Here is a 24426-nt window from a genome sequence, read left to right on the forward strand (position 1 = left end):
ATTTGACAAACACTTGTCTCACACACACGCACACTCTAGTGAATAACGTGTAGTTTTGTGCATGCTCCTCAGTGTCCGCCTCCTGTGGTCACGTAGCCAAAGAAATCATGTTATCTTTATGTGTGCGTTCGCCAAAAACATATACAATTACGCGTAGACGTCTAGTCGTGTTCCCATTGTGAGTCAATGGGAAAGTACACGACGCGATATGCGTTGATTGTGCTGCGCAGACATCAAAGCACACAGGTTGGTTAACTTACACGTAGCTGGTAATATTGACAGACACACAAACACGCACACACGCACACGCACACGCACACACACACACACACACACACACACACACACACACACACACACACACACACACACACACACACACACACACACACACACACGTGATAATAAGATGTGCACAACCACCATCAGTGGTGTGCACACAAACACACACACACCTCTCAATCAGAAAAATAAGACTGCAATTGCACATGCAGGTAATATGAGTTCTCATGCAAAAATATGGATGTAAGCACCTACACACAAAAACAAAATAAACATAAATCCATAACACCTACACACAAACACTTTCCATTAAAAAACATATTGACCAGAGTGTGTGTGTGTGTGTGTGTGTGTGTGTGTGTGTGTGTGTGTGTGTGTGTGTGTGTGTGTGTGTGTGTGTGTGCGTGGGTGCGTGCGTGCGTGGGTGCGCGTGGGTGCCGTTTATAATTTGGCATTCAACTCATTCCAAAATACTGGCCCACAGTATTTACATAATTGTCACCAGAGTATTGGTCACCTGAGATGAACTCAAATGTGGTTATTGTCATCAACTATGTAATTGTTTTTGTCCTTTTATGCACCAGCTCTTGACTTTGTCTTTCTGGACATTATGTGCAACATAAGAGGTATTATTACCCCCCCCCCCACCCCCCCACACGCACACACACGCACACACACGCACACACACACACACACACACACACACACATACACACCCCACACAGAAAGAACATAATAGAGAGAGAAGTCTGTGCTCACAGTCAACCATCATGTGACAGTTAACATACACTCTCTATCACAAACAGCCTAGGTCAGACCTTCACCATGTTCTGTTACAGATTGGAAAAACCAGTCAGATTGGAAAAGGAGTGCTCATTTTCTTCGTGTTCACCTCCCGCTTTCCCCCCCCCGTGATGATTTACGCTTCTTTCCCTGTCGGTACATACCTTGGCAGAGTCGACTGAAGGGGACTTCACAGTCGGCGCGCCTCCGTCAGTGAAACCGAGTGCACCTTTCTAAATCTGACTGGTTTTCCAAATGTACTGTGACACACGCACACATGCATATATATACACAGTATATATAGTATATACCGGCATATATATTTATATATATTTGCCCCCACCTTTCTTCCCTAAAAGAAACCAATATAGACTAATAGGACAAACATTTTGTTTTTATCACAGTCATTGGAGAACTGACATGTCTTATCTGTGTGATTGTAAAATCCACAGCATGTATTGCAGCAAAGACCCTGCCTGGCTGGTGGCATTGCCAGTGTGCTATAGCCATTCCCAGATGGCTATAGTAGCGTACTGTACAGTTACATGTTCAGCACATAGCCTACAGGCACAGAGTGTCCCCCTCGACTTGGCAGGAGAAGCTTGGCCTTATCGTCAGCGATACAGCCTCAACGAGATGGTGACTGCCCCAGGAACACACTAATCTAATATTGCACACATGTTATTGGCAAGCAAGGACATCTGAAGATGTCACACACTTTTGCTTAGGAGATAATGGCTTTATTGAACAGTGAGACACGACTCAACAAATGCAATGCAGCAACAGATGCACGCACGCACGCGCACGTGCACGAGCACACGCTCGCATGCACGAATGCACGCAAGCTTAATTAATGAATGACATCCAAAAGAAATCACGACCTCCAAATGGGCCCCGACTCAGTGTTTGGAAAACAGTGTTATAAAAATAAGCACATGGTAACAACAAAAGCAAAGTTTACACATCATACAGTCTCTCTCAGAGTAAATCGTAAGCATAGCATATAAGATTGAATGAACCTCTACAGCAAAATTGTGTATTTCTGGATGATCTCACACAGTGAGAAAAGTAAAGACACAATATAAGTTAAGAGTGTGTGATATGTCGAGGTGCAACATGTAAATCTGAGAACTGGGCGAAAGAGCAGCATCAACAAGCACGTCGTCTTACCGTTACACAGAGTATAGATCCAGCGAGGCAGACAGTAGTGCAGATAGGTTGGTCAACAAACCTGGCACTCATCAATTCACCTCCCCAGTAACAGTAACATCTTTTGAATTATCTCTCCACATCCCCCTCTCTGGCTCTGACTCCCTCTCTGACTCTCTCTCTTACTTCTCTCCTTGCTGTGTTCCACTCTGTTTTGCTACAGAGCACCTTCCTGCACTCTCTCTCTCTCTGTCTCTCTCTGTTTATTCTCTCTAGCTCCCTTCCTCCGACTCTTCCTCTCTTGGGTGTCTCATTCCCTCTCGCTGACACGTCATTATTTGGACATGGTCTTTTTCTCCCCGCCCCACACTCTTTGTAACACACCCTCAGCACACAGACCCCACCACCTGTCTCTTACATCCACTCCATCAGTTGCTCTGCACGCGCACGCACGCACGCACGCACACGCACACACACACACACACACACACACACACACACACACACACACACACACACACACACACACACACAATCTCTCTCTCTCTCTCTCCATTTGTCTATCAGTCATTGACAGAACGCAGACAACACAAACATGCACTCTCTTCCTATCACATCCACTGTATATATTTTGCACACACAATAATAATTGATTGATTGATTGATAAGTGTAATTATCTGAGAAGCTGAAGGCGTTATCATACAATGAACATGGCATGGACATGCTCAAACTGGTTTATGTGTGAGTGCATTATGTGATGAGATGGACGATAGGCAAGAAAACTGAGGTTATAATTTAACTCTATGGGTCCCATCACAAGGGACCTTATAGGATGTTTATCGGGTTACATGTTGATAACTGTTGAGTGTGAATGCATCTTTGAGATAATTATCTTTCTCTCCGTCTTTATCTTTCGCTCTCTAAATGACATTCTCTCTCTTACTGCATCTTTCCCCTCCCACCTATCCTGCCACTCTCGCGTGAAATCTGTCTGTAGAGTATAGACTATAGACAGAGCGGAAATGTCTCAAAATAAGTCCTCCCCTCAGAAAAGGGTCCTCGATGGACGAGATAAATGGCAATGTGAGATGGGACGCGCAGGGACGGGGGTTGAGGGGCGGTCTGAGCATGCAAGCTCCTTTGTCGTTCTACCTCCATACACCACAAAAGGCCCGAATGAGTGCTCAGCCGCACCCCCACCCCCCCTCCATGGCCATTACATAATTGTGCTTATCAGTGGGTGGGCAGTGTGGAGCGAGAGTCAAGGCAGCAGCTCTCGCTCAAACATACACAGCCACTCTATTCTCTTCTGCAGCATCTTTTTGAAGATGAGGGTGGTGGTGGCTTAAAAACCTTATATAACCTCCTTTCACTCACCCCCCCCCCCCCCTATCTCTCTCTCTCTCTCTCTCTCTCTCTCTCTCACACACACAGACACACACCCACACAAACAAACAAACAAACACATAATTACACGCACACACAAGGGTTTCAACAACATTTACGCTCCCAACTGCTGTCTGGTGCACATGCACAGATGGAACGACGATGATGGGAGGGGAAACTACTGTGTACTGCAATATTCTAGACACAAACACTCACGATTGCTATCATACACGCACACGCCCACTCAAACACGCGCAATGCTACCTTATTATAATCTATTGCAGTGGTTCCCAACCTTTTCTGGATCAAGGCCCTTTTCAAAAGCGTTTGTGGCCCATGTACAGTGATGTACGGTACATGACAGGTACTGGGAGTGTGTTGTGGAAGATTTTCAGAGAGAGAGAGAGAGAGAGAGAGAGAGAGAGAAAAAGTAAAGGCTATAGTTCAATATCCGCTTCATCCGCTTTCCCCCAGAATAGACAATAGATTGCCTTCAAATCATTTGGTTGGAGAGGTATTCAGAGTTAATGAGTAGGTATTTGCCATCTGAGCGATGTGATCTAGGGTGCTCGCGTTCCGTCATGGAATTAAACACATCTCATTTAATAGATGGAAATGTAATGGGATGGTGGCACAAAAGGCCAAATGGAGCAATGTTGTGTCAGGAAAAATGTCTCTCTTGTTACATACAATAACAAGACTCAGGGATTAAAGCAAAAAACAAAAATCCCAATTTAACTGAAAATGATTTGTGAAAATTGATTTGTGAAAACCTCACAACCTGGCATTGGTCTACTCCTGGCCTAGACAGGGATACATTGGTCTACTCCTGGCCTAGACAGGGATACATTGGTCTACTCCTGGCCTAGACAGGGATACATTGGTCTACTCCTGGCCTAGACAGGGATACATTGGTCTACTACTGGCCTAGACAGGGATACATTGGTCTACTACTGGCCTAGACAGGGATACATTGGTCTACTCCTGGCCTAGACAGGGATACATTGGTCTACTACTGGCCTAGACAGGGATACATTGGTCTACTCCTGGCCTAGACAGGGATACATTGGTCTACTACTGGCCTAGACAGGGATACATTGGTCTACTCCTGGCCTAGACAGGGATACACATCAGTGGAAGAGAAGAAGAAAATAAAATCTAACTAAAAGTTAAAACATGCGCACACCAATCGCACACCAATCTTTGAGGTGGTAAAATTATGTTTCTCTGAAGTTCTCAACTGCCTTCAGTGAATATGTGTGTGCCAATCCATGCTTCATTTTATAGAAGCCATTTTCTATTGCTAGTCTGGTCAATTCAAATACTTGATCATCCCAATACCTGGGATGTTTCTATTGATAACCTTGTCGATTAATCGAATAATAAAGAATCGAATAATCAAATTCCTTGATTCAAAGCTTGAAAAAAAACAACAACAGGAAAACAAATGAAATGACCCCACCCCACCTAGGGCAGGTGAGGGTGGTGGTGGTGGTGGGGGTCTGTGGTCTCAATTGTAGGAGGCCTCTTGTCAGCCACTTTCCAATTCTCGTCTCCATGACATAATTTATTCATGCGACTCTGCCGTGATAAATTATGCCCTCAGTGCTGACAAGAAGGTAGAGGAGGAGGGTTACACGACTCCATTTAATTTTTTACTTTCCCCAGCCGTCCTCCGGATTTTTATAAATTAAGGGGTGAATTACAACAAGGGCACACATAGACATTTAATACAATGTTTCCCATACCACAGATTTAATGTCTCGAGTACACTGACTGATATAAGAGGGGGGCTGCCATGGCGCTGACCTATAGTGCCAAAGAAGCACATAAAGTTTAAGAAATAGTGAATAGCCTACAAGCTCACAACGCGGCACCAAGTGACTCATTGTGAGCTTGTAGATCTGCTATTTTCTCTAGTTGGGTCCCGAAAACATTTGGGAACCACAGTAGAGATAGCAGCTGCATTCTTTACAGGAGTGATGCAGGGGAGCCAGGTTGGCAGATAACCAAGCATTCTTTACAGGAGTGATGCAGGGGAGCCAGGTTGGCCAATTACAATCATCATTGTATATTCAAATCAAATATTATATGAAGTTAATAAAATCTCCAATATGAAATATGTTATCGTAGTGAAGAAGACATTCACACTCTGGTTTCATCAGCCAAAGCCTGGCTATCTGTCTAAATGATGATGAACACAGAGGTGAGATCATAGAACATCTGATGTCATGGGCTCTTAATTGCAGTCTAAATCTCTCGGTCTGCAAGCGGGGGAGGGGCAGTGGGCTTGCTGAGTTATCTAAAGTGTCAAGGTGGGCGCTGAGGCGGGCGCCGGTGCGTGCAGCGGCATCAATATGCCATGCGTTTTGGGATGAATCCATCTCTGAGATGGCCGATGTGAATAAGCATCTCATTTCATCTTCAAGACCCCCCACGTCCTCTTCAAATGTAGGTATTAGTATTGATTCATGCCACGATCGCGGGGTATTTTTAGTAAAGGCCCTGGAGGTTATTCCATGTCAATAGCACCGGGCTCAGAATCATGCATAAATATGAGAGAGAGAGAGAGAGAGAGATTTTGTATTTGCTTTAACATGTTCTCTCTTATGCAGCCAGTCGTTCTTTCTTTCTTTCATCACACTGTTTTCCTTCTTTTCTATTACTTCCTTTTTATTTTTCCATCTCTCTCAGTCTCTCTCTCCATCTCAGCTCTATGTCAGGTTTATGACTGAAGTGCCTCTAATGGCTGGGTCTGTTTGCACAGCCACTAACTAACACAGACAACAGTCTCCATGTCAGCCAGCCTATATCCCTTACAGAGCACTTGGTGACTTTGGACCAGTGCCGTTGTGTGCTGCATCACTGCTCCAAGTGACAATATTATTTGTTTGGGGTGGAGCAATTAGTGCAATAGTGATGCACCGTCTGGGAACGGCAATGACTGCATGGTAGTTAATGGCGGTGATTTGCTATCCTGAAAGGCATTGATCTGCGGCGAGCAGGACACAGGGCTACAAGGCTGGTGAGAGAGCAAGAAATAAAGGTGGGAGAAAGAAAGAGAGAGAGAGAGAGATAGAGGAAGGGGATTGGTGAGAAATGGGATGAGGGAGAGATTGATAAGAGTAGAGGAGCAGAGAAGGAGAACTCAAAAGTATAGCAGGTCTATACAAGCTCAAACACAATACAAGCCGAAATTTAGAGCTTGCGAATATTCTACTTTTTATGCTTTTGTGTGAAACTGTAGTATGATCAAGTAGGGTATTAATTAAAGGAAAAACACAAAAAGGTAGTATATGGAGATATGAGGTTTCTGTGCAACGATATCATAAAAGAGGAATGGAGGGATATGAGAGGGGGAGTCCTAAGTGGCCACTAGCAGCCACCGGCCTACACTGTAGAAGTTTCATGGGAATCTGCCCATAGGGCTCTATTTCGTCCATGCTAAACCACTTTTCCCTAAACTTCTTTCTTTGAAATGTAGTGCAGTGAAAGTCAAGTACCGGGTATCCAGATACAAATACTCAAGCAAAGCGTAGCTACACAAAACATGTACTTAGTACTAATTACTTAAGTAAATAAATGGACAGACAGACAGACGGACTGAACAACCGACCCACATTGCCAGAGGAAACGGAAAGACACAGGACGGAGGGGGACAGATAGGCAGGTGAAAGTAAGAGGACAGTCAGAACTCAGTCAGTCAGTCAGTCAGTCAGTCAGTCAGTCACATACAGACAGACAGACAGACAGACAGACAGACAGACAGACAGACAGACAGACAGACAGACGGCTGGTTGCTAAGAAGCAGGGAGATATGACAGCTGAGAATGGTTGCCAGTTGACTGTTGAATATTATGTAATTAATGGGCCAATTAGAGTGCTGCCTCAGTGCGGCCTGTTTACAGGCCCATCTGTTCAGACGACAAACAGTGAAATCAATACGCCAGCGCTCTCCCTGTACTCCACGGCACCATAGACACACTGACACTCATTAAGTCATTACATTTCCGCAAACTGGGACTCATTCATAAGAGTCAAGAGTGGAGCGGTAAAAATAGATGAATCATACAGTTGAAGCAGTTCTTTTGACATTTATTTTCCTTGCAGTTACACAAATTCTCCTTGCAACTTTTGCAAAAATTCTGAAGGCAACTTAATGTAAATATTGCATAACTTTATCGTGTTTATTCAAACAGGACAGGTGCCATTAAAACACTGAATAATTTTGCTGATTCAAATCTGAAAAAGATGCAAATTGTCTGTCTAGATTAGAAATTGAAACCTAAAACACAAATCTAAAATCCATTTAAGAGTTTGCACGTGTATGGGATTGGTCATTTCTTGTAGTCTCAGTTTGGCATGTTGGAATGTCCAGTGCGTTTGGCACATTGAATGACTGGTACAATGAATGACATTTTGATAGTTAAGTCACACATTCAGCCTAAGGACAACAATTTGTAGACACACTGGCAGGAGTAAACTATAATGCAGAAAAGTCTTTGGAGTCGGACCATGCAGAGAGAGAAAGAGAGTGAGCGAGCGAGAGACAGAGACTGAGAGAGCAAGAGAGGGAGGGAGAGAGTGGCCGGGGGTGGTCAAATGATATTTAGTGGTCCGTTATGGTATTTTTCTTATTTTCTATTTCCATTGATCCATAACGTCAAATTGTTCCATTGATCTACACAATTGTCTGTTTGTCGATCCAGCATCCATCCATGCATCTGCCCATAACCCATTCTGAACGGGAACCCATTTTGGTGTTAGCATCATGTTATGCTTTAGCTATTGAAAAATAGCAGATCTACAAGCTCATAGCGCGCCACCGAGTGGCGCGCTACGAGCTTGTAGGTCTGCTATTTTTGAAAAATCGAAGAGCGACTGACATTTTTTTAGAATCTGATCTCAGGTCAGAATGGGTTAATCAGACCAGTGTGTGTCCAGTGGAAACCTCGTATGAATCTGATCTCAGGTCAGAATGGGATAATCATGAATAAGGCCTGACTCACACCTTTACAACAGACTGATGTATAGCTGATGCATGAGACTTATTTACTGATGCAAGCTCGCAATTCATTTCCAATGGGAGTCACATGGTTTGACACAACATTTGTGTTGTATGAGGGGGTGGGGGGCAGTCGAAACACAGCCGAAAGCCGTACAACACAAATGTTGTGTCAAACCATGTGACTTCCATTGGAAATGCATTGGGGCAAGATGTAAACAAACCCTTTCATACATCTAGCATGCATCAATGTTGTATGCTAGATGCGAAGGTGTGAGTCAGGGCAGGCCTTAGGCAGCTGAGAATAAACTAACAACCAACAAACTATAGAAGCTATCAATCTCATTCATATACTGTAATCTTGGATATGCTACTTATTCCAAATTATTTCACATGTGTGTGTGCCCAGTTATGGACTACATGCAGTTCAAAATTAAATAATTGGTTCATACAGGGCAGTAAAATACGTTATTGGGAGTCCATAAAGTTGCTCCTACATTGCAAACAACAGGAGCCAAGGGACTGAAACTGCAGCATAATCATTTGTGGAATAAAATGACAGAGAATAGAATTACCAGGAAAATATTTGATTGAGATACAACTGTAAATGGTGTATGGGCAAGAGAGATATAAGATATGTTTATAAGAATTGAGTTATACCATGTATTCCAAAATAATATTTCATATTGCAATTAACCAAAACTCAGAAACTTGGTCTATGCCTCCATGCTCCATTATCCAAAAGACAAAGATCATCCTGTGTCCAAGCAATGCAAACACAAGAAACATGATGCATCTCATGTAACAGCATCCTGGTAATAGAAATGTGCTCACAAATAATACAGAAACAAGCAGTGTGTGTGTGTGTGTGTGTGTGTGTGTGTGTGTGTGTGTGTGTGTGTGTGTGTGTGTACACAGGGTGGTTACAGTGAGACTGTAAGGCATCTTTCCGTTGACTCTGACTGCCTTTACAGCCCACTGTAGCAGAAAGGCCCTCTGGCCATGGACGTAGCCCACATACATGGCCATGGAAGTAGCCCACAATGATCCCTTTTCCCTCACACTCGGGTGGCCAAGAGCAACCAATGATCTCCATCCGAAGGAGAAAAAGAGGGGGGGTGGGGGTATACATGCAGCCAGCACAGCAGTGTGAGACAGGAGGAGAACGTGAAGGATGAGAGTGAAAGGGAGAAGAGGAAACAGAGGGGGAAGGGAGGGGGAGAAGTGTATGGAAACAGTGAGTGAACAGTGGTCACAACGCGCCGTGAGCCTCTGAGATGTAGCGGAGCAGAAGTTTCAAGTAAGAAAAATGGAAATTATTATTATTATTAAGTAAAGTAAAAGTATTTCAAATTGTACATTGTACAAGTACAGTGCTTGAGTAAACGTAGCCTACTACACATTTAAACCACTTGATGGGAGGGAGAAATGGAATGGAGAAAACAGAGTGGAGGAGGGGGGGTGCCATAGAGAGAGATGGGGTGCAGAAAGAGGGAGAGTGAATTGCATTATGCACTGTGTGGCCAATGAAATGACATTTTCTTGTTTCTCTGAAAGCACTGAGTTGTTCACTGCAGCCTAGCCCCAATTACTGTCGTCTGAGGACAGGATCTGTCTCCATCAAGCCTTTTTACTGCCATATGACATGAGGAAAACACAGACCATAGGGGTGGTGGTTTGGCTTTGTTCATTCCTCAGTTGATATTCAGTTTCATCTAGCTGATGGCTGCTTTATTGATGGGGGGCTGAAGTGTCGACATGGGTGGACCCATTAAGCCAGTGGCTCTCAACATTTTCTGGATCAGGGCCCACTTGAAAAGTGTTTGCGGACCACCCAGTATATCATTAAGTTACATATCCACAGTATCACAGGTTCCACTACAGAGCATTGTGGTAATTAGAGTCATCTGATGCCTTGCTCATTGCTGTTGAGAAAGTCACCTCATGACTTCAGGGCACGCCTACAAAGTATGATGTACAAAAATGAGCTTAGATGTTGAACTGCTATTGTCTGTATTTTTGAACATTTTGGAAAATACTGGAACCTTTTCATCCGACATGCTCAAAATAGTGACCAGGTTGTAAACGCTAAATGCCTGCTAAATTACTGCTAAATACCTAAATTGTAAATTGTAAAATGGTTTCTTCTCACACGCTCCTAAACTCCGCTGAATAAGAATCTCTGAATAAGTCAGCCACAACGCCCCCCAAAAAAGAAGCAAATACCTTTAAATGGCAACACGTCAAATCTCACGTGTAAAAATGGAACTGTGAGGGTTAAATGAACACTCAGGTTTGTATAGCGTAGCATTCTACAACAGCAGCACAGGGTATTTTATAGTTTCCCTACTACTACGCGTGCTTTTTCAGGTAAAGAATAAAGAAGCCCATCAGAGAGCCGAATGATACATAATGCATTATGGAGAGTGGCGCGTGGCTGGGCTCGGTCAGAGCCCGTCTGTCCTGCCATGCTATAAGACAGAGGTTAAACACAGCTCACCGCATCCCTGGGGTGAGCTGGTTAGTAGTAGTAGGAACACGTAGGGACAGCCCTGTCACAATGTCACATCCCACTACACTGGCTTGTGGCATCATTTCATTGATTTTCTGTCCGGATTTCTCTGACAGCCTACAAGTGTACAGTATATTGGTCCACAAGAGTTGTTCTTAAGTATTAATGCATTCATCGATAATCCACATCCCTACTTTGGACCGATCAATGGGCTCCCAACACTTTGCACAATTGATGCATTGAGCTTATAGATCTGCTATTTTCGGTCTGCAACACTGTCATATGACGGAGCATACATTATTAGTCATCAGTCTGATGCTGTTCGTTGAACTATAGTTCCGTCACAGTGTGGATGGATGACGGATGGATGGATGATGGATGATGGATGAATGTACAAATAAAAACAATTGAAAATAGGTGTAGGATAAAGAAAACTATTCACGCACTGTTTTATACCCCCCAAAACGGGGGTTGCAAATTACTATGAAAACCTGCAAAACCTGTCAGTCCGTCCGTCCGTCTGTCAATCCGTCACGCCTCCATATATGATTGTCAGTCCATCCCGCCTCGTGACACGTCACGCCACCATATATGGTCGTCAGTCCGTCACGCCTCGTGACACGCTCCATTATGGCCGTCTCCATATGAAGATCACAACACTGACCTCATCAAACCCTGGATAGCCATACATGGAGAAGACCTGCATCATCACCTAGATCTGCATATATCTAGGCCAGCAACTGACCTCAAACCAACCTGACCTGTTCTGACATTCCATATGTCGATCCTTCCACCCATCCTTCCTCTTCGATGTCTCACTTTATGCCTTTCCATTCAAACTCTAGATAGGCCTGCCCCTAAGTTATTAGTGCAGTCACGCCCGGCAGCCATTCTCAACAGGCCCGAAAATTAAGGCCCGGCCCTACCTGGGCCCTCATTAAACCCTGTACACTCAAGACACTGCCCCGCTGCCACCCTTAGATCTCCACATACGGGGGGGGCAAAGGGGGGGATTTAGCCCCCTCTGGTGGAGTTTTAGCCCACCCCCCGCCACCCCCTCTCTACGCCCGTCTTCTAAACAAGCCCAATTAACTGACTTCGATGTAAACCAAGATGCATTAACACAAGCCCAAAGATAAACACTTTGAAAGCTGGGAGTAAAACAGAGTTTCTATCAAAGTCCTTACACATTTGAATATATGGTAATGCAATTTAATAGTTCATAGTATTGATGTATGCATTTTGAGTTGTACTCAGTCTGGGGCTGGGGGAGGGAGTTGGGATGAGCTTGGGAAGTAGGGATGGGCACAAATTTATATTATTATTAGGCAGGTGGTCCGCAGACCCCAAGTGGTCTGTGATGCATGCCTTGGGTATGTATTCCTCGCTCGGACATCTCTCTCTCTCTCTCTCTCTCTCTCGTCCTCTCTCTCTCTCTCACGCACGCACACACACACACACACCAAGCCCCCAGAACGGCTATCAAACGTTGAAGCTGCCACTACCATAATGGAGGCGACATGAGGCTTTATTGGCATGAGAAAACGTGTTTACATTGCCAAAGCAAGCAAGCAACACACACTCAATAACTAACACTCAATGTGTCGCACACACGCACGTGCACGTGCATGCAAGTTGCAAGAACTTGCGACCTGTCAGCACTGCTGGACACACGCGCACACACGCACAAGTGTCTGTGTCCTTAGTGAATGATGTCCGGTCGTTGTTAGGACGTGAAGGTAGCGAGGTAGCGCAGTTGCACAGAATGCTGTGACGCATTAAATTAGTAATACAGCTTCCCAACATGCATTTCACTGCGTGACTCACGTGTCACGTGATCTCTGGTAGCCAATCGGAGGAATAAAATGGAGGTATACGGAAGAGGTATGACAGATATTATGAGTCATGACAGATAGACAGACAGACAGACAGACAGAAATGTAGAATTAATTGTAGGATTACACAACCCCTCATGAAACCTTTTCGGGGTTCATCGCATTCCTATAAGCCAAAAATGTGATGAGCAGCAGACTCAAAGAGTCTCAGATTAAGTCTCATATTGACTGATGACACAGCCATAGAATTATTGGCTTAAGAAAACGACAAAAAAAAAGAATCTGCACAAATTCAAGGCTGCATGCGGTGCGTAACTAAGTACGTTTTTGGGTGAATTACTACTTTAATGACTAAATACACTAAACACGTTGTTACACAACCTACAAAAGACAGACTCATGTGATTTTCTGACAAGCCACAGATGTGGCCACCATCCCAATTCATATAGTGTGGATGAAAACAACAGAAATTGGTTCTCTCTCTCCTTTTCTCTGAAGATATAATCCTTCAGCCTGGGTTCCAGCCTGAATCGCTGCGTTCCGTGATTCTGAATTGTCACTCGCTTGACAATTCAGAATCACGGAACGCAGCGATTCTAGCTGGAACCCAGGCTAAGATTCCTGAGCAAGTGCCTGGACTGCTCTCTTTAAGGGGGCTATTGTGTGGCTCGGCCAGAAGTTATTTTACTTAATGGTGGAACCCGCTGTGCTGTTAATTGGCTATTCTGCGTGGCAGGCTTCATTACACGGATGATTGAACAATAAATCCATGTGTTTTCTGAGGGGTGACACTGACATGAAGGTCCTCATTGAAGCCCAAACATCACAGACAAAGACAAGACAAGATGTGGAAAATGCAGGGAAAAACAGGAATTGGCCTGTTATAGCGCCACCGTGAGGCTGATTTGGAAAGAAAAAAAGTCGCATGTCATCCTCGGCTTAGTGGAAAAGTGCGTGTATACACATTGTGCAATTTCCGTGAAATTGCACAATGCGTTTGTGATTTGTGGCAATTTGTTTGTTCACCCACGGACACATGGATGGACGGAGTGCAAAACATAACTCTCTCCCATGCCTTCGGCCTGGTGGAGACAGTAAGTTGTGTATGTGGTAATGTAATGTGGTCCGTCCATGAATCAAGTATTGGATACAGGATAGGTGGGCACTAGGGAACCATCATTACTGTACATTAGTGACAATACATTTTGACTTTCTTTATCTTCTTTGGAACGGACCACTCCTTCAAACTTTGAATCAGGATGGAATATGAGAAACCGGAACTTGATCACATGATTATAGAGATACGGTCCCTTCAGACAGACAGACAGAAACACGGACGGACAGATGGGCAGAAAAAAGCTTTGGCAATTGGCACAGTTTCCATTCCCTGAGTATACATAGTGCAACAGTAACTTGGCAAGTTGGCCTGTACCATTTGTCTTCCTCTCACTTATGGATTAGAGCTGAGAATCTCGGCCTTGCCATTATCTTCATCACTGTTGAAGAAGCACTGAGCAACAATGCCTGGCGCCAGGTTGTCCTGACAACAGGCTGTTTCTGTATACGACAGTAGGGCCACTCTGCTGCTGCTGTATCTGCACTGCCACCTGTATGTGTTACACTGATATATGCTGCAAATTATGCTAAATTAGACCATATGCACAAAGATCTATGTTATACATCTGTTGCTATTATATAGCTGCACCTCATGTTCTGTTACAATATCTGCTGCTATTTTCTGCCTCATTCCATTGCCATTTATTCTAACCATGCACGTTATCTATCAATCATATGAAAATGTATAATTTTACTTTACAATCGGGAATGTTCGGGATGTCTGATCTGTTTTCCCTGTTCTTTCTATCTATATCTTCTCTTTCCTGAAAACTACAAATGATAAGAGCTTACACGAAAACATTATGTCCCCCACGTCACAACCTGTGACTGACGAGACAATACATTTGAAGTGTAAGCTCAAAAGGTGATGATGCAGTTTCTTAGGAATAAAGTTGCTAGAAGTTGTCTTGGTGAGCTCAGGGTACAAACGTGACAGGCAACAAGGACGGATAAACGTGCCAGGCAACAAAGACGAATAACGCTGAATTACTTATATATATTTTGGAATGTTTTGCTGTTGTTCTTCGCATCTCTCTCTACATTTCAACATCCATCTCTCTGGCTCTCGTTCTTCTCTCTCCTCCCTCTCCCTCGGGTCATATTCAGGCCATGTGGCATGCTTCCAGACACTACCAGCTTGTAATAGCGGTAGAAAAGGGAACTCACCCCAGAGAGAGAGGCAGCTCAGAAAGATCCTCAACAACTTCAATAGCAGCGAGCAAACAACAGCGTAGTAAGCACTTCCAATCTGGTCACCCTATTTTGGGCATGTCATCATAGGTGAATGTCTTCCTCTTATTTAGATGCTCACAACGCGTCACAAATCACAATAATGCGCACTGAGAAGCGTGTATTTATATACAAACTATAGGGCTCAAGTCAACACAGATCAATTAGTCCTTGGGCCTAATGAGATATCGGTACCACTTAGATATGTGTGGTATCATTTTGTTCCTCTGACATCCAGGAGTGAGAAAATGTGTGGTAGCAGTTTCAGAAGGGCAGCTGAATACCATTTTAGTGGTATACTGTGATTATGCAAAACCACATAATTTATTGTTGTCTAAACTCCAAGATTATTCACTTTATGCACATTTCTGATGTTTGTTCCATGGATGGACATGACCAATATAACAACACAGACATGCTGAATTATACTTCTGGTAGTCATACCGGGAAAATACACATTGGCTGCCTCTCTGTATACAGGTACATCTTAAAACTTCATAGAATCATGAGTGATACCTCTTTTTTTTTGTTTATGAGGATGTAGAAACCATTTAGACAAAACAGGAAAGGGCGCAAACCAGTGTTGGTGAGGCGCTGTATATTTATTATTACCCAACGTTTCGACCTAAAGTAGGAGGTCTTCTTCAGGGAATAACAAACCATTTAGACATTACTTTGAAGAGTCAGGAACTATCAAACTCAAGGTCGTACCCCAGCACACAACTCAACTCAGGAAAACATGTAATAAACATACATGTAAATGAGGATCACACAACTAGATTTAACTTAGAGATAACACACACACACACGCTGTATTATGTTACTTCTGGAGATACTGATGTAATGGTTCTCTATTTAGCCTTCAAAAAACACATCCCTTATCCTATCTATCAGAAGTGCAGGTACACTAAACCGCACACGGTTTGTGGGCGCTTTGGGAGAAAACCTCTGTGATATGGTCACGCTACACCCATTTACAGGATGTGACACTGTGAGTGCCTTTGCTGGTCGTGGAAAACTCAATGCACTGAGATTATTGAAGAAAAACCCAGAATTTCAGGAAACATTCAAACAACTTGGCCAGACTTGGGATGTTTCAACAGAGCTCTTTGATCAACTGCAGCAGTTCACTTGTAGCTGGAACCTGTCTGGGACCACCTCCCGTGACGTGAACCAGATCCGCTACCAGATTTTCTGTGCCAGGAGAGGGGAGGCTGATTCCAGTCAACTCCCACCATGTAGAGAATTAATCCATGCCCTCCGTGCCAATTACCAGACTAGAATATGGAGATGCTCTCTGCAGACTCGCCCATCTGCACCACATCCCATACAGAGTGGATGGACAACTGTTGATGGTGGACAGTTAGCAATTCACTGGATGTGCACAGCCTTGAGTTTTTGGCTTGTAAATGTGCACATCTATGCAAGCTTCCTAACTGCAGTTGTCTCAGCAATGGGTTGAAATGTACAGACCACTGCAAACTCCAGAGCTGTACAAACCAAGCACCTGAGGAAGATTCAATGCCTACAGTTGAACAGGACAGGAAGAGGTGCATAATTCAATATGAACTAACTGTTTCTGTAGAACAATGTTTATTTGCTACACATCTTTGAGTGGTGCAACCACTCCAAGGAACAGCAATGTCCGTCTTAACCTATGTGACTATGTTACTATGAGTACCAGTAGGGTACTAGTGGCGCTGTTGTGCCAGAAACAGAGAGAGAGAGCTGTTGCCTGCTAATGAGAGAGAGAGAGATAGTGCTGCACTGTTGCCTGCTAATGAGAGAGAGAGGGGGGGGGCAGACAGGGGGAGAGGGGAGTTGCACCACTCAGTTCACACGGGTGCGATTGTATTTTATACGTATTATTGAGATCACGGTCAACATAAAAGTCAAGACCAAGATATGCCAGTTTCTATAATTTGATAGCAGAATCATCCAAATCGTCCCATTAGTTGCCAAGTTATGCCATTCACTATATGTACCAATTTCTTTCATCATATATATATATATATATATATATATATATATAAGGGCTGAAACAAGCAATCAGCCAGACATGTAGCAATACAAAAAATCATATGCAACCTTTGTCCCTTTTATTACCGATATCCCAGAAATGGGCCTCTAGCCCAAGGACTAAATAATATGCCAGCAGAGCTGCTCAAGCCAACTGGCAGATGAACTCGGCTGTACTGAATAGACGTTGAACTGCGTGGGTGTGAAATGTGGCATGGATGAAAGGGAGCGTTATGTGCTCAGTCAACTCTGCTTTGATGAATTCGATTTGGAGATCTGATGTGTCTGTCTGCGTGTGTCTGTGTGTGTGTGTGTGTGTGTGTGTGTGTGTGTGGGGGGGGGGGGTTATCACTTGGCTCGTCATCTGGCCACAGTAATAAGGAAGGTGGGCAGAGGTTCAGAGGTCTAGCGCTAGGTGGTCAGCTGGAATGCATTCTCCAGCAATGCCTCCACTCTCGTCTTCCTCTGCCTCTTAATTATCTTCTGTCATGTGCTCAACATCCGGCGCAAGAGTATGTGTTTCCCCCCATACTGTATGTGATTCTATCTTTCTATTCGCTATATTCGTGTATATGTTGGTCTTTGTCTGGGTTAGGTGTATTTGACTCACTCTGTGCTAGCTGAGATTCTGGATGCGACAGGTTTTCTCCACACTTGATGCACATCGGTTTCTACTTTCTACACTAGTAAAGTCCTCAGTGTAAATGTAACTCCTGGCTACTGTAGCATTCCCTGTGAGTGTGACATACAAATGTCATGTCTATAGGGGGTGTACCTGTTCACCAGGCTGCCTATATACTGTACGTATGCACCACATGGCACTGGGACCATTGTTTCCCAAAGATACTTACTTAATTACTGTAGCTTTAACGTACAGTATTGTAAGACAGGACTGTACAAAGCAATTAATGCTGCTGATGCAAAGGGAAAAATGTATACGTATGTAGACTCTCAAAATAATGAATAAATAAAGTCATGGTCATTAGCCAACACGTCTAGCTGGGTTCACAACACCAGGCAAGTAGCTAAACAAAATCAACAGGGAAAGAGGTAGCCATTCTTTGGTCGGAAAGGTGGAGGTATAGCTTGCGGACCATCAAAAGTATTTGTATGACATCACACATCTCAACTGCATTTAAAAAATTCCACAAGAGAGCTTTCCACCTCACACATGGAGGCCAAAGCGTGTTGCTCCTGCATTGTACCACATGCCCCACCACACTGACTTGAAGTGACTTCCCATCTCTCTTGGAGGGTTTTTGCCACACCAAGCAGCACCAACGTTCAGCCGGCATTGGCTGCCGAGGTGCTGCTTTGCTAAGTGCAGTGTGAGACCACTTGCAGCCATGAAATTCCCATGTCCTGTGTAGAGTTGTTTAGCGTGGCCCCTGGGTTACAGCTATAATTGATATGGTTAATCTGGCATCATCAACCAGTAGCAATTGGACTGTGGCTGGTTACTATATGGTGCCCACCATAGCATCGTGTTTATGTGCACTTGTTTTGAGACCTGTCACATTTTCACGAGTTATTAGTGCTTGTATACTCCCACGTGCTTATTTGCATCTTGTGCTCTGTTGTGCATGTGTGTTATTGTTTGCATACATAACATACATAACATAAGATGCACGTGCACCAGTGCCGTGCGGCATTCCATGCACTGCATGCACACATGAGAATCATGGCTGAAAGAGTGTGTGTGTGTGCGTGTGCGTGTGCGTGTGCGTGTGCGTGTGCGTGTGCGTGTGCGTGTGCGTGTGTGTGTGTGTGTGTGTGTGTGTGTGTGTGTGTGTGTGTGTGTGCGTGGCGTGCGTCACCATGTGCGCTTGCGTGTTTACGTAGCCCCAAGACCCTAATGTGCCGCTGCGTTGAGCACATCTGCTGATGGTTAAGGCCCGTTCCAGCTGAGCTGGTCTGTGGAGAATAGATAAGGCCATGGCTGAGCCTCCTCAGAGCAACAGTGTGAGGTTCACTCTGCCTTTATCTGCATAGCATTTTAAACTAGATTAAAAGGTTCCATCCAGGCCCTATCAGCTTCTCTCCCTGACAACAACAGCCCTGCTGGATTACTGCGTAGGTGACGGCCAAAACTGATTCACAGCTGACACTAGACACTATAATGCTCTTTCAGTCTGTCAATATCTAGTGTATCCTCCAAGTGTCACCCACTGTCAAGTTACACCAGGATGCTGGAAAAACAGGAAACAAGGAATGACTGAAATAGAGTGGTATCCAATGCAGAAGTCAGAGAAATTAAGACTGCCCATGTCACTGCTTCTCAAAGTGGGGTATGGGGTCCTTGAAGAGGTCCCCTGCAGCTAATAGTAAGGAAACAAATAGACCTTCCGAAATGATTGATAGTAAGGAATCAAATAGACCTTACGGGTCTGTAACTCTGTAATAATGTACACATGGAACAGAATGGACCTGTTACAGTCCATTACACGCTCAGTCCAGTTAAGGTTGATGCTTTTACAGTGTAGATTGGGGTCCCAGAGATAAATAAAAACTCACACTCGTGTGAAGTGAGGCACGACTGGTAATGTTTGTTTAAAGTGTAAACATACATTAAAGGTCCATAGACTTGGCTGCCACATGAGTCGACGTCACATTTAGTGCGCTAAATAAACATTAAAAGACCATAGACGTGGCTGCTACTCTGTTTAATGTGCTCTAAACAAACGTTAAAAGTCTATAGACTTGGCTGACATATGACGTAATTCCAAGAGCCAGACGTTAGAGCGCCCCTCAAAAAGAAAGAAAATATATCAAATGGAGGTTAATGGCCTAATAATGCATGTTCATTTGTATGTTTAGTACTAACATACCACAACGAAGATCACTTAGAACCTTGAGTGTGTAAATGGTTCCATTTGTATGATTTGTACACTCAGAGAGTTTTACTATGCAGTAGTAATGATTCCTGTGTTTCTGATTGGTTTCTGATTGGCCTACCGACACTGCCGGCCTTACCAGACTCATGGCTCTGACCAGACTTTCCGCCGAGGTCATAGCTATATGCTGGATAGTCTGCTGTTACTCCGTGGTGGGAAATAAATTAATAATACAAGTACGACAAGAGAATGACAGCTTGGCACGCACGACAGTAACTTTTATGTTTTGTAGAAGAGGCAAGCTAATATATTGTTTATTCCGTGTACAGTGTCAACTTGAAACATTATTGTACTGTAAAAAGATCTCTTTTCCCTTGATCTTTATCTTTTTTAGTATAATAGTATTAGTTTACTATAATGAGATTAATATACGATAATCAACACTAACACTTTAATTTAGAACACACCCAAATCAAACAAAATACAAATATGTGTTCAATCAATTATTCAATCAAAGCAAATGGCATAAACAATATTAGTTTGTCTCTTCTAATCTAAAATCAGACCCGTCTGAAGTGAGTGGTGCTACAGTACTGTACTGTACTGTACTGTACTGTACTGTACTGTACTGTACTGTACTGTACTGTACAAGCCCTCCTCCCGGGCCTGTGCGTGTCTGTGTGTTAGGCTGTGCAACAGTGACACTTGGTGGTGAACAAAGGCTATAACGCTATTTTTGTGCTCGGACACATTTCCGTGCTCGGACACAGGGACACACACACATAGCTGTCTATGTACTGTACTGTACAAGGCAAGCCCTCCTCCCTGGCCTGTGTGTGTCTGTGTGTTAGGCTGTGCAACAGTGACACTGACACTTGGTGGTGAACAAAAGCTATAAAGCTATTTTCGTGCTCGGACACAGGGACACACTGTCTATAGCTGTCTATAGGAGTGGTTGCACCACTCAAATATAAAAGTTACAAATTACTGTCGCACTTGCCAAGCTGCCATTCTCTCTTGTACTTAACATTGATTTTACAATATTAAATTGGTGTCCCAGATATAGAAATACCATTAAATGGGGGTCTGTATACTAATATGCATGTCAAACTGGGGGTCCTTGAAATTAAACGGGTTGAGAATCACTGCTAGAGCCGCAAAAATCTTCTCTTATGGGGGTCCCTGGCATATCTCTTCAAATGGGGGTCTGCGGGCTAATTCTTATCAAACCCTGCCATGAGAATGGACTGTAAATCAACAAACATAATATAGACGGATAAAAAAGTCATAACAACTTGATGAGGATATTTCTGGAGATCCACGAATACATAATGCATGGTTGGCCAAATTCCCTCCGGTGTATGCTGTTCCCTGATGAGAAGTCAAAGAAACACACCCATATATCACAGTAGTATATACAGTATACACAATATGAAAGTACACAGGCACCCCACTTTGAGACCCCCCACAATATAGGCTGCGCTTCATGGCATCCGTTTGAATGGCGACAGTAGACTATGCTTTGTGCATCTTTCTCACGTACGCAATCACGCACGCACACACACACACACACACACACACACACACACACACACACACACACACACACACACACACACACACACACACACACACACACACACACACACACACACACACACACACACACACACACACACACACACACACACACACACACACACACACACACACACACACACACACACACACACACACACACACACACACACACACACACAGCAGATCTACAATCACACACGAGCCTTGACGAATTATGGGCTTGTATATTGTACGGAGCATGATACCAACACGCAACTAAGTATAAGTATTAGCCTGCCCCAGCCTGTGTGATTTCTGGTCTAGAGGGGCGGGTTGCCGGAGAAAACAGCCGGTGGATCTAATTGGTCCAGCCATCTGAGCGCCTGAATCTTTTTCTAATGGTAACCGTATATCTCTACAAATATTTTTTCAACCATCTTTTGTGAAATGGTCCTCGTGTCTATTTCTCATATTCTACTATACTTGTGGGGAGTGGGGACATGTGATCCTCACAAGTATAGCAACACACACACACACACACACACACACCTGTCATTCTCTGCAAACTACTGAAGGAGTCATTCATCATCGTCACTAACTGGCAGATGGCAGTGTGTATATACAGTATGTGAGGGTCTCTCTCCCTCTCTCTCATCCCCAGACAATACCACTGCTTCATAGTCATTTCAGTATAGATTACACAGACACTGGGACATTTGTCATGCATTTGAATTTAACTTGGACATATTGCGCAGAGAACAGAGGTACACGGACACAGCAACAATTCCGGGTTAAATTACCAATCCAGATTTGACTGTGCAATTGTAGGGCTCCCAGTCATTGTGGGTAGAAATAGTTTAAAACTGCCACTGAGAGAGACTCAACACATAATATTATTATTAGTTTCAATGAGCCGCTGATAAGTTCACAGGTCACACTAAATGACTGAACACACGTTTCTGTTCACCATGTCAGTTTTCCTTATGCAGTATAGGAGCTTGGGGTGAGAATATTAACTTTCTAAAATGAGTCACATTATTGATAGGCCTACGTCTAAGCCTATAGGTCTACTCTACTCTTGCTTCTGTGAGCACCCCAGACAGTTTTTAAGTTGTTTGATTCAGCAATAGTATTTAGATATTTGACATAGGCCTATACACAAAACACATTGTAACTTCAAACTCCATTTAATCATGATAGATTCATCGAAAACACCCGTCCTTGGTTCTGGTGACTGATATTGGCCTTCTAATGGGTGAGGGGCCCCTGTATTTTCACTTCTAATAGGTGAGGGCTGAGGGGCCCCTGTATTTATTTAGCTTTTTAGTTTAAAATAAATACATACATACATACATACATACATACATAAAAGCCAGTGAATAGACTATACTAAACTATCTTTCTCACTTACGCAATCTCACACACACACACACACACACACACACACACACACACACTTCAGACTTAGGGACCTGGCCAAACCCATACTTAATTATATATAGGCTATAGTGCTTTCTTGGGTTCAATCATTTTAGTTTTAGCATTGCATTTGTATTAAACTATACTCCTCCGAGCTGTTCTGTAACTTCTGTTCATAAAGTATACAGGCTATTCAATCAATCGCGCGCACACACACGATGGTCTCTACTCAGCTCTGTGGGCGACAGTAGGTTGCATTCATTCATTGTGCATCTTTACGCAAGCACGCGCACGCAACACACGCACGTTATCTCAGACACTGCCGATGGTGTCTGACAAGCTCTCTCACACACGCACACGCACACACACACGCACACACACACAGTAGGATTACATAAAGCTAATCAATGCACTATAATGGGCTATACATATTTCCAGTCATTCACCAATTAATCACCATCAGACAAGGAATAAAACAAAACTAAAAATTATGAATGACGTTTTGCCCATCAGCGACCGGCCGTGCGGCTATAGCAGATCGATCTATCAATGCATGTATAAATATTCATTGAAAGCATTCGAGTCGAGTGCTTTCTGTGAATGGTTTGTAAACAAAGCAAAGAGCCTGTCCAGAGGAGCTGCCACATCCTCGTACCTCTCGTATGGCTATGACGAGATGTAGCCCATGGACTGGAGGCTCACCTGCTGCATATTAATACTATACGGCTAATAATGCAATCCTTCCATCTCTCCTGAGCTCTGCCTCTTCACCTCTCTCCCTCTCTCTCTTCACGCACACCAGGCAGCCAGCAGCTCTAATTGAAGACGCCAGAAAGGCGTCACCACCAGCACTTAACAGCAACAACAGCAACATTCCCAACACCTGTGCCCCACCACACTACTATTGACAGTTCACGGAATACAAAACGAACAGAGCATGGTAATTTTGACCAACCTTATGCGTCTGAAGTAACTGAGGAGGCGATGAAATGACTCGCGAACAACAGTCTGCACGTTGATGCTCACTCCCTCTCGCTCTCTCTCCTATTCTGATTCTGGCACACCGGTAGTGTAGTGTCTCATCATAGATCCCAGAGCCATTGGACTCTGGTAGATCCCATTGCCCAGAGCGACAGATGCGCGGTTGTTGGCTAATTAGTTGCCAGGCAACTGCTCAAGAGAGCCTCATGTTTTCTGCACACTGATATAACTCAATATTCTACACACACTACTACAACACATTTTGTTTGTTTCAATTGTTTGTGTTTCTTTTATCTATGTTTGTTGATTTACAG

At 43.8% G+C, this 24426-nt stretch overlaps 1 protein-coding gene across 2 annotated transcripts in view; it reads right to left on the reverse strand.

Annotated features, from left to right (window-relative positions):
- The window catches only part of LOC308322571 (complexin-2), a 42742-nt gene extending 18569 nt beyond the window's left edge, over window positions 1-24173 (reverse strand). Inside the window, exon 1 of one of the 2 annotated variants that reach the window (XM_080773927.1) lies at window positions 24087-24173. The gene's annotated coding sequence lies outside the window, so the exon portion shown is untranslated. Of the gene's footprint in view, window positions 1-2235; window positions 2526-24086 lie in introns of those variants that run through there. The other variant, XM_080773926.1, reaches the window with a different exon arrangement.
- Window positions 24174-24426: the final 253 nt, after the last annotated feature.

The sequence above is a fragment of the Protomyctophum bolini genome, assembly GCF_963924005.1.
Source record: "Protomyctophum bolini genome assembly, chromosome: 10".
Lineage (NCBI taxonomy): Eukaryota > Metazoa > Chordata > Actinopteri > Myctophiformes > Myctophidae > Protomyctophum > Protomyctophum bolini.